This window comes from Prionailurus viverrinus, chromosome B1 (assembly GCF_022837055.1).
Source record: "Prionailurus viverrinus isolate Anna chromosome B1, UM_Priviv_1.0, whole genome shotgun sequence".
Lineage (NCBI taxonomy): Eukaryota > Metazoa > Chordata > Mammalia > Carnivora > Felidae > Prionailurus > Prionailurus viverrinus.
Window position 1 is genome coordinate 53,513,898 of NC_062564.1, and position 8,886 is coordinate 53,522,783.

The 8,886-nt window shown below is 39.0% G+C and overlaps 1 pseudogene; it reads left to right on the plus strand.

Annotated features, from left to right (window-relative positions):
• The first annotated feature begins 234 nt into the window (after positions 1 to 234).
• Positions 235 to 755, plus strand: LOC125164752 (translationally-controlled tumor protein-like; annotated as a pseudogene).
• Positions 756 to 8,886: the final 8,131 nt, after the last annotated feature.

Here is an 8,886-nt window from a genome sequence, read left to right on the forward strand (position 1 = left end):
TGCTTATTTCAATTATTTTTTTTTCCTTTTACCTCTTCAGTTACCTTTGAGTTAAAAACAAAACAGAAACAAAAACAAAAACTCACTGTTCTGACCTCTCCACGCTCTCAGCGAGTGCAGCTCTGGGTGCACTCTGCTCAAGGCTCCTGGCTCCTGGCTCCTGCCAAGCCCATGCCACCGTCTTGTCTCTCCGTCTGTCTCTTGTCTCTCCGTCTTGTCTCTCCGTCTGCGATCATGATAATCTCCTGGGACCTCATCAGCTGTAATGAGATGTTCTCCAACTTCTACAAGATCCGGGAGATCGCGGAGGGCTGTGTCTAGAGGTGGAGGGGAAGATGCTCAGTAGGACAGAAGGTAACATGAATGACTTGCTCATTCGTGGAAATGGCTCCGCTGAAGGCTGAAAGGTTGGTAGTCACCAGTGCTGATACTGTCGTGAACCATCACTTTCAGGAAAGCAGTTTCACATAAGAAGCCTACAAGAAGCACACAAAATATTACATGAAATCAATCAAAGGCAGACTTGAAGAACAGAGGCCAGACAGAGGAAAACCTTTTATAGCAGGGGCTATGGAACAAATTAAGCGTATCCTTGCAAATTTCAAAAAAAAAATGACCTTTTTTTTCAACTGGTGAAAACATGAATCCAGATATCATGATTGTTCTTCTGGACTATGGTGAGGACCCCATATATATATATGACCCCATATATGATTTTCTTTAAGGATGGTTTAGAAATGGAAAAATGTTCATGAATTTGGCCATTAATTTGGATGTATCACCCGTTGTCATAACTGGCTGCTGCTCCTCACACACCGCCAGGGCTTAGACAAATGGGACTGATGCCATCTTGAGCTCTTCAGCGACTTTGACCTTGATTTATTTGGAGCAGAGGCATTGTTTTTAAGAAAAGAAAAACATGCCATGTAGGTTGTCTGAAAATAAAATGCATTTCAACTCATTTGAGAGAATGCCTCTTAGTTTAATACATATTTAAAGCCAACCTGTGTAGTGTCTTGGAGAAGCTAGAGCATAGTTGTAGGCAACTGCTAGAAAGCATAGGATGGCCTGCAGATAACTTCTATAGTGGAAATCATTTCTGGGACTGGAATATAAAAAAACAAAGTCTTAATACTGAGTTCAAGTAAAGGGAAAGGCCATGCTCATAACTGTGCCAACGTTTGATGTGGGTTCCTTACACATTTCATCGCCTACAAGCAGAAGTAGTTAATTCTGGAAGAGCTCACCAAAAGAATAAAAAGGGATTAACACAGTTGGAAACAGTGAAACAAATCTTACACCTAGGTGACTGCAAACATCAGCGTTTACTTTCCTCCTGAATCTGTATTGCTCGGTGAGCATGAAATTTCTGTCTTCCATGAGGTGACAGCTTCCACAGTATGGAGCAAATAAGCTAAGGTTGCTCCCTTCTGTGTCTGGTGTCTAAACTGCAGGAATCAAAAAGCTGACGGCTGTGACGTCTCTAGATCGTTAAGAATCATCATGTCTGTGTGGTCTTACATGTGATTTGTTTCAGCATGACATTGTCAGGGAAGTTGAACGTCTTAGCTGTCAGCAGTGGGCTTTCATGGTCCATGTGCTCAGGGAGATAAGCCGGGTAGACACTGTATAACCTTCTCATCTATCTATCTATCTAGCTATCTATCTATCATCTATCATTTATCTTTCCTCTTTTTTAATTTTTTTAAATTTATTTTATTTATTTTTTAGAGAGAGAGTGTGAGTGGGATAGATGGGCAGAGAGAGACAGAGAGAGAGACAGAGAGAGAGAGAGAGAGAATCCTAAGCAGTCTCCAGGCTCAGCACAGAGCCTGATGTGGGGTTTGATCTCACGACCCTGGGATCATGACCTGAGCCAGAATCAAGAGCTGGACGCTTAACCAACCGAGCTACCCAGACGTAAAATAATTTACCCCAAAATAAAATAATTTTTAATAAGAAATTTGGCTTTACTAAGTGATGTTTTACCAGAGTTGGCAATACATTTTTAGTTTTACAAAGAAAACAATATTTAGCTATTAAAATCAAAAATTTGACACCCCATCAAAATGAAAGCCAATAAGCTAAATAAATGAAATTGACAAAAAATGTAGACTGTTTTATAGAAACTGAGGTGATATACTGTTTGACACAAAACATACCGCAACATAGACACAAGTAGAAAAATTATTAAATGGCCTAATAATTTGAAAACCTGATGCCAAAAATAGAGTGAAATAGAGGCTTTTAATTTGTTAACTTTTAATACTTGGCAAAAAAAATGTTAAACTCTGTCGGAGGAAAAATTTAATTTATTGAAATCATATGCCATTTCAATAAACAATTCACATGATTAAGTTGCTTGTAAAAATAATGGATATATATATACCTAACAATTACAGATGAGCTCTTGATCCAGACTCTAGCACCTGAGCCTCTTCACCAAATACGCACACACACACGCACACACACACGCACACACACACGCTCCTCTCTTCTCTCTGCCTCTCTTCTCTTTTCATTTTCAACTTATGGTGTCCCTATCTTGGATTATTTTACTGGTCTCTAGTCTTCAATTTATCCTCTTCCTTCCTCTGTTTTCATAACAACACCCATAACAGACCTGCTAAAATCCAAGCCATCTTTTTTACAATACTGCTTATTACCAAGATGTCATTTCACTGAGAATCACCACTAACTAGGCAAACTCACCAAGGTGTGCTGCAAAGTCCGGCTCCCTATTTATTAAATAAATATCCCTATTTATTCCCCACACCTCGTATCCTGTTACTCTCACCTTTTTTCACTGTGTGGCCACTCACACACCTGATGTGCTCATGCCTGAAGCCCTTGGTACCTTGGGATTTTTGCTTGTGAGATAATTATCCATATCTATATTTATATAGATATATCTATATCTATCTATATTTACAATGGAATCCTCTTAACTCTCTGTACTCCGCCATGTAACTTTTCTTCAGAACACTATCACCATCTGATGTATTACGTATTTGGTATTTAGTTTTGCTTAGTTTCCGTCTTCCTCACCCGACTGTAAACTCCAGGAGGGGACAGAATTTGACCTTTTGTTTGGTGCTATTCCCATACCCAGAATAATGCCGGGGACATGTTTAGGGCTCAGTAAGTATTTGCGAAATCAGTGAATTAACATTCGTTGCTGATAGACATAAAAATTCACCCTGAAAGATGTCCATGTCCTAATCCCCAAACCTGTGCCTGTGCTACTTTACACGACAAAAGGATTTTGCAGATATGATTAAGTTAAGGGTCTTGAGATAGGAAGATTATCCTGCATTAGCCAGGATATTCAGTGAAATCACCAAGGTCTTCGTAGGAGGAAAGCAGGGGGTTCAGAATCAGAGAAGAGACGTGACCACAGAATATGGGGTCAGAGTAAGAGAGAGATTGGAAGAACTTCATTACTGGTTTTGAAGACGCAGGGATGGGTCAAAAAGCCTGGGAGTGCTAATGATTCCTAGAAGCTGGAAAAGACAAAGGAATGGACTCCCCTAGAGTTGCAGAGGGAGCAGCGCTCTTGAGTTCAGCCCCAGGGCAAACCCATTTCAGACTTCAGTAAAAAAAAAAAAAAAAAAAAAAAAAAAAAGTGTGTTGTTTTAAGCTACTACTTTTGCAAAATTTGTTATGCAGCAGTAGAAAACTATTATAAGTACATTGCATAAATATGGTCTTTACTATTGAAAGCCAGGGACTATGGATTTTCTTGCAACGTATAACATTTAAGGTTGTTAATTTTATTTTATTTATTTATTTTATTTTATTTTACTTTTTTAAATTTATTTTTGAGACAGAGAGAGACAGAGCATGAACGGGGGAGGGGCAGAGAGAGAGGGAGACACAGAATCGGAAGCAGGCTCCAGGCTCTGAGACATCAGCCCAGAGCCCGACGCGGGGCTCGAACCCACGGACCGCGGGACCGCGAGATCGTGACCTGGCTGAAGTAGGACGCTTAACCGACTGCGCCACCCAGGCGCCCCTAAGGTTGTTAATTTTATATAAATTTACATGTACATGAAATCCAAAGAGTTTCTATGTTCTCAGAGATCTATAAATGTTTTATAAAAACTGTTCATTGTACATATAATAGTATCTAAATGAGTTATCTTTCTACTTAGAAGCTGTCTGGTTTAGGAGAACACAGGTAATTTATAAAAAGGTTAACAGGGGTGCCTGTGTGGCTCAGTCCGTTAAGCATCCGACTTCAGCTCAGGTCATGATCTCGCGGTCCGTGAGTTCGAGCCCCGCGTCAGGCTCTGGGCTGATGGCTCAGAGCCTGGAGCCTGCTTCAGATTCTGTGTCTCCCTCTCTCTCTGCCCCTCCCCCATTCATGCTCTGTCTCTCTCTGTCCCAAAAATAAATAAACGTTAAAAAAAATTAAAAAAAAATGTTAACAATTCAAGGCAGAGTTTTTGATTAGGAGAGAACTTTTATGTCTTTATTTGAAAATGGAACAACTCATTTAAACAGAGTAATGTATGATCCATGAGTAAGCAGTGAAATGGCTCTGTGTCTTAGTTTCCTCATCTGAAAAATGGGAATAAAAGTTATACTTACCTTGAATAACTTTTTTGAGGCCAAAAAGTCTCTGTAAGCAAAGTGTCTAGAATATTGATTTATCATAAATACCTAACAAATCCTAGTGTTTGCTATGACTGTTTTTAATATGAAAGCCATTCTCTGTTTAATATTAGTATAATAACATATATTATCTGAGTCTAAAATCAAACTCAATTAGAATGTTTATATTTTATTTTTCATTGGCTACATTTGTTTCTTTGTGCACTTAATTTACAGAGGCATAAATTTATAAGTTATAAATATTCTTTTTTACTCATTAGTGAAGACCACAGATAAGTTTTTTTTTTAAGTGTTTTACAATGCTTTATATTTATTTGGGGTAAAATTCCACACATACAATAATTCCCAACTTTGGTATCAATAGAAAATTAATATTTCTCTAAATACTTTATACTGCTTACACAATCAATGAAACTAAACACTAATAGATATTTAAAAAAACTATATCTCAAATTTAATATTTAGTGTGTTATACAGATTGTCCCTGACTTACCATGAGTCAACTTACAATTGTTTGACTCTTCAATTGTGCAAAAGCAATACCCATTCAATAGATATTTTACTTTTTTCTATTCTTTGAGAGAGCACGCGCAAGTTAGGGGCAGAGAAAGGAGACAGAGAGAGAGAATCCCATGAGGGTCAGAGAGAGAGAGAGACCATTGTGACTCACCTGACGGTGGGGTGGGTGGGGGGAAGCGTTCATGCTTACCCGAAGCAGGGCTGGAGCTCACCGAATGTGGGACTCGAACTCATAAACTGTGAGATTGTGACCTGAGCCGAAGTCAGATGCTGAATGACTGAGCCACTCGGGCGCCGAAGAAACTTTGCTTTGAATTTTGACCTTTTCCTGGGCTAGGAATATGTGATATGACATTTTCTTGTGTTGCCGGCTTGTGGTAGTGAGCTGCAACTCCTTCTCAGCCATGCGATTTCAAGGGTAAAGAACTGATAACACTTAGAACCATTCTGCATCCGTATAACCATTCTGTTATTCACTTTCAATGCAGTCTTCACTAAATATTCCACACTTTATTATCAAATAGGCTCTGTGGTAGATGATTTTGGTCCAACTACAGTCTAATCTAAGTGTTCTGAGAACATTTAAGGTAGGCTAGGCTAAGCTATGGTGCTCTATAGGTTAGGTGTGTTAATCACATTTCAATTTAGGATATTTTTAACTTACCATGAGTTTATTATTATGCAACCCCATGAGGAAGATCCATGTTTAGTTAAACCTTCCAGAAATCTAACAAATGGATTCTCTTGAATGACTTAACACCCTTTAAAATTACATACATTATAACATAAAAGAAATGAAATAGGTCAGTTTATTTAAAAGATTAATTCTGTGGATATCCAACTGGTTCCCATTTCCAGCTGGAAAACCAAAACCAAAACAAAAGCAAACCAAATCACATTACACTTTCATTCTTCTTTTTCCTTCCTCCCTTCCTCCCTCCCTTCCTTCCCTCTAACCTTCCTTCTTTCCTTCCTTCCCTCTGTCCCTCCCTTCATTAATTCCTTTCTTCCTTCTTTCTTCACTCAAAATATAATATAATTTTGACTTAGTACATTTTTACGATGAAAGATACTACTGATTTAACAAAGAAATGATGACTGTGTTTTCTGACTCCAAAAGCTGGTACTTTAGAGAAGGTGTAAAATAACATTCTTCTGGAAAGACATAGAAAGGGAAGATGGGGCAAGTGCTACTAGAACCCATTACCACTCCCAGGACTAAGGGAAATTGCTAGAATGAAGCAGAAGCAGAAAGCACAGGGAGCGATAGTCACCTTCCCCGACGACCTACCGTCTGGAGCGCCCCCGGTTGGCAGGAAACCATCTGGCAAAGAAGGAGTGTTATTTGCAGACAACTTACACAGGCGACACAAAGAATAAAATAGAAGTGTAATTTTGGAACTTGAGTCAATGGTTCAATAACCATGTCATGGTTTTTTATCATTTCAACCCAATAAAGTGCTTGAAAATGTGAAAACCCACAATAAATTCTCAGTACTCTTTTACACATTTTTCACATTTAACACTTTGATATGCATTCAGTTGGATGAATAGAGAAATCTGTCATAAAGCCAAACAAAATATAACATCTCATATATTTTATTAGAAATCTAGCCAGAGATGAGAAGAAGCAGTGAGTTAGTTGATAAACTCCTTCAAATGTCCTACTGAAAGGTGAGGTAACTTAAAATAATCCATAGAAGTGTTCAGAAGTTTAGGATGTGTAGGGGCGCCTGGGTAACTCAGTCGGTTAAATGTCCGACTTTGGCTCAGGTCATGATCTCATAGTTTGTGGGCTCAAGCCCCGTGTCAGGCTCTGTGTTGACAGCTCAGAGCCTGGAGCCTAAGTCAGATTCTTTGTCTCCCTCTCTCTCTGCCCCTCCCCTGTTCATGCTCTGTCTCTATCTCTCAAAAATAAATTTAAAAAACGTTAAAGAAACTTAAAACAAAACAAAATGGTTAGGATTTGGAATAAATAGCTTGTTGAGGTGTCCACGAAAACTGTAATTTCAGTGTCTGTTACCCTCTAAAGGACTCGCCCTTCTCCCAAGCTTTCTAGTTACATATTCTGAGACTCTCACCCTAAATCAGACATTGCCAAAAGCTGGCAGATCAACTAAAACGTTTTGAACAAGAAAGTTGAGGGATCTGCCAATTAAATCCCTGTTATTTAGATAAAAATAAATAAAATGTGCTAATTAGAAATAATAATAATAAAAAAAACCCAAGAACCACTAATCACCAAAAACTCACACACAAATTCTCTAAAGAAAAAGAAAGCAACACTTCAGAGTGCAAATTACAGCACATGAGATGCAGGTGTTTAGCTAGGCAGAACTTGAACTTTAAAAGGATGCCTTGTCATTTTGTGTGGATGGTAGAGGGCTAATCCTTTTACAGCTGTCACAAAGGACATTAGCCATCTGAGCTGGACTCTAATTGAGGCAGAAAACAATCTGTATGCAGATTCTCAGATAGATAGTTTTGGATGTATTTTAAGTTTCTGCATGAATACCTTTGATGAAAGGATTCCAAAGAACTGCTGTGATTATCAGCTTCCGTACCAATTAAGAGGTAATCCAAGGAGGAAGAGCTGTGATCTAAAGCAATAAACAATTAAAGTCAAGAGTTCATAAATTCAGTTCCAGAAGCCATTGTCAGGCCCAAACAGCTTGCATCTTATATCATGTCATTTGAAACTCACGTTGACCTCGCTATCCTTGAATTTCATGCCATGTCTGAAAATACAGTGCAAAGTGGGAAAATCTCAAAAATAATTCTTAAAAATTGTGAATAAATACATTTTGTGGACACTCAAAATAGTCTTCTACCTGCTAAATGATAACAGGTTGCTAAATAATCTTGAATATAGTCATTTCCCTTTCTTTCCTTCTTTTTAAGATTTTATTTTTAAGTAATTTCTATGCCCAATGTGAGGCTTGAATTCAGAACCCTGAGATCAGGAGTCACATGCTCTATGGACTGAGCCAGTCAAGCACCCCTCCTTTTCCTTTTAGATAGATCGGGGAACAAAGAGAAATGTCTGATTACTGAGACTTTGTTTTTTACTCCTAGATAGACAGAAACTGCTGCAACAGGTAAGCCTTTATAGCTGGAAGTCTCTAGAGTGTTACTAAGCTTTAGGGGCACCTGGGCAGCACAGTCTGTTAAGTGTCAAACTTCGACTCAGGGCACCATTTCACAGTTCATGAGTTCGAGCCCCGCGCTGGGCTCTGTCCTGACAGCTACAACCCTGCCTCAGATTCTCTGTCTCCCTCTTTCTCTCTCTGCTCCTCTGCCCAGCCCCCCCTCAAAACTAAATAAATATTTAAAAATAAATAAATAAAATGTTAACCTTTACAGTCTCTGGACGCCAAACACCTAAAAGCAGAAGTAGGACCGACACTGGGCATGAAAGTCTGTGGGGTATTATATCCAAATGGATGAAATTCAGTAGCTGAATAGGTTTAAACAATACTCTGAGATACTCGGCTGACCGTAACAGGAAGCTGTGAAGTAACAGTCCATTCGCTGTACTGAAACATTCCTTAGCCATACGTTCACTACAGAGGGGATACTCAATAAATGATCATTAATTGTGTATCTTTTAACGATATTCATGGGGTGCCTGGGTGGCTTAGTCAGTTAAGCAACTGACTTCAGCTCAGGTCATGATCTCGTGGTTTGTGAGTTTGATCCCCGTGTCAGGCTCCGTGCTGACAGCTCAGAGCCTGGAGCCTGCTTCAGATT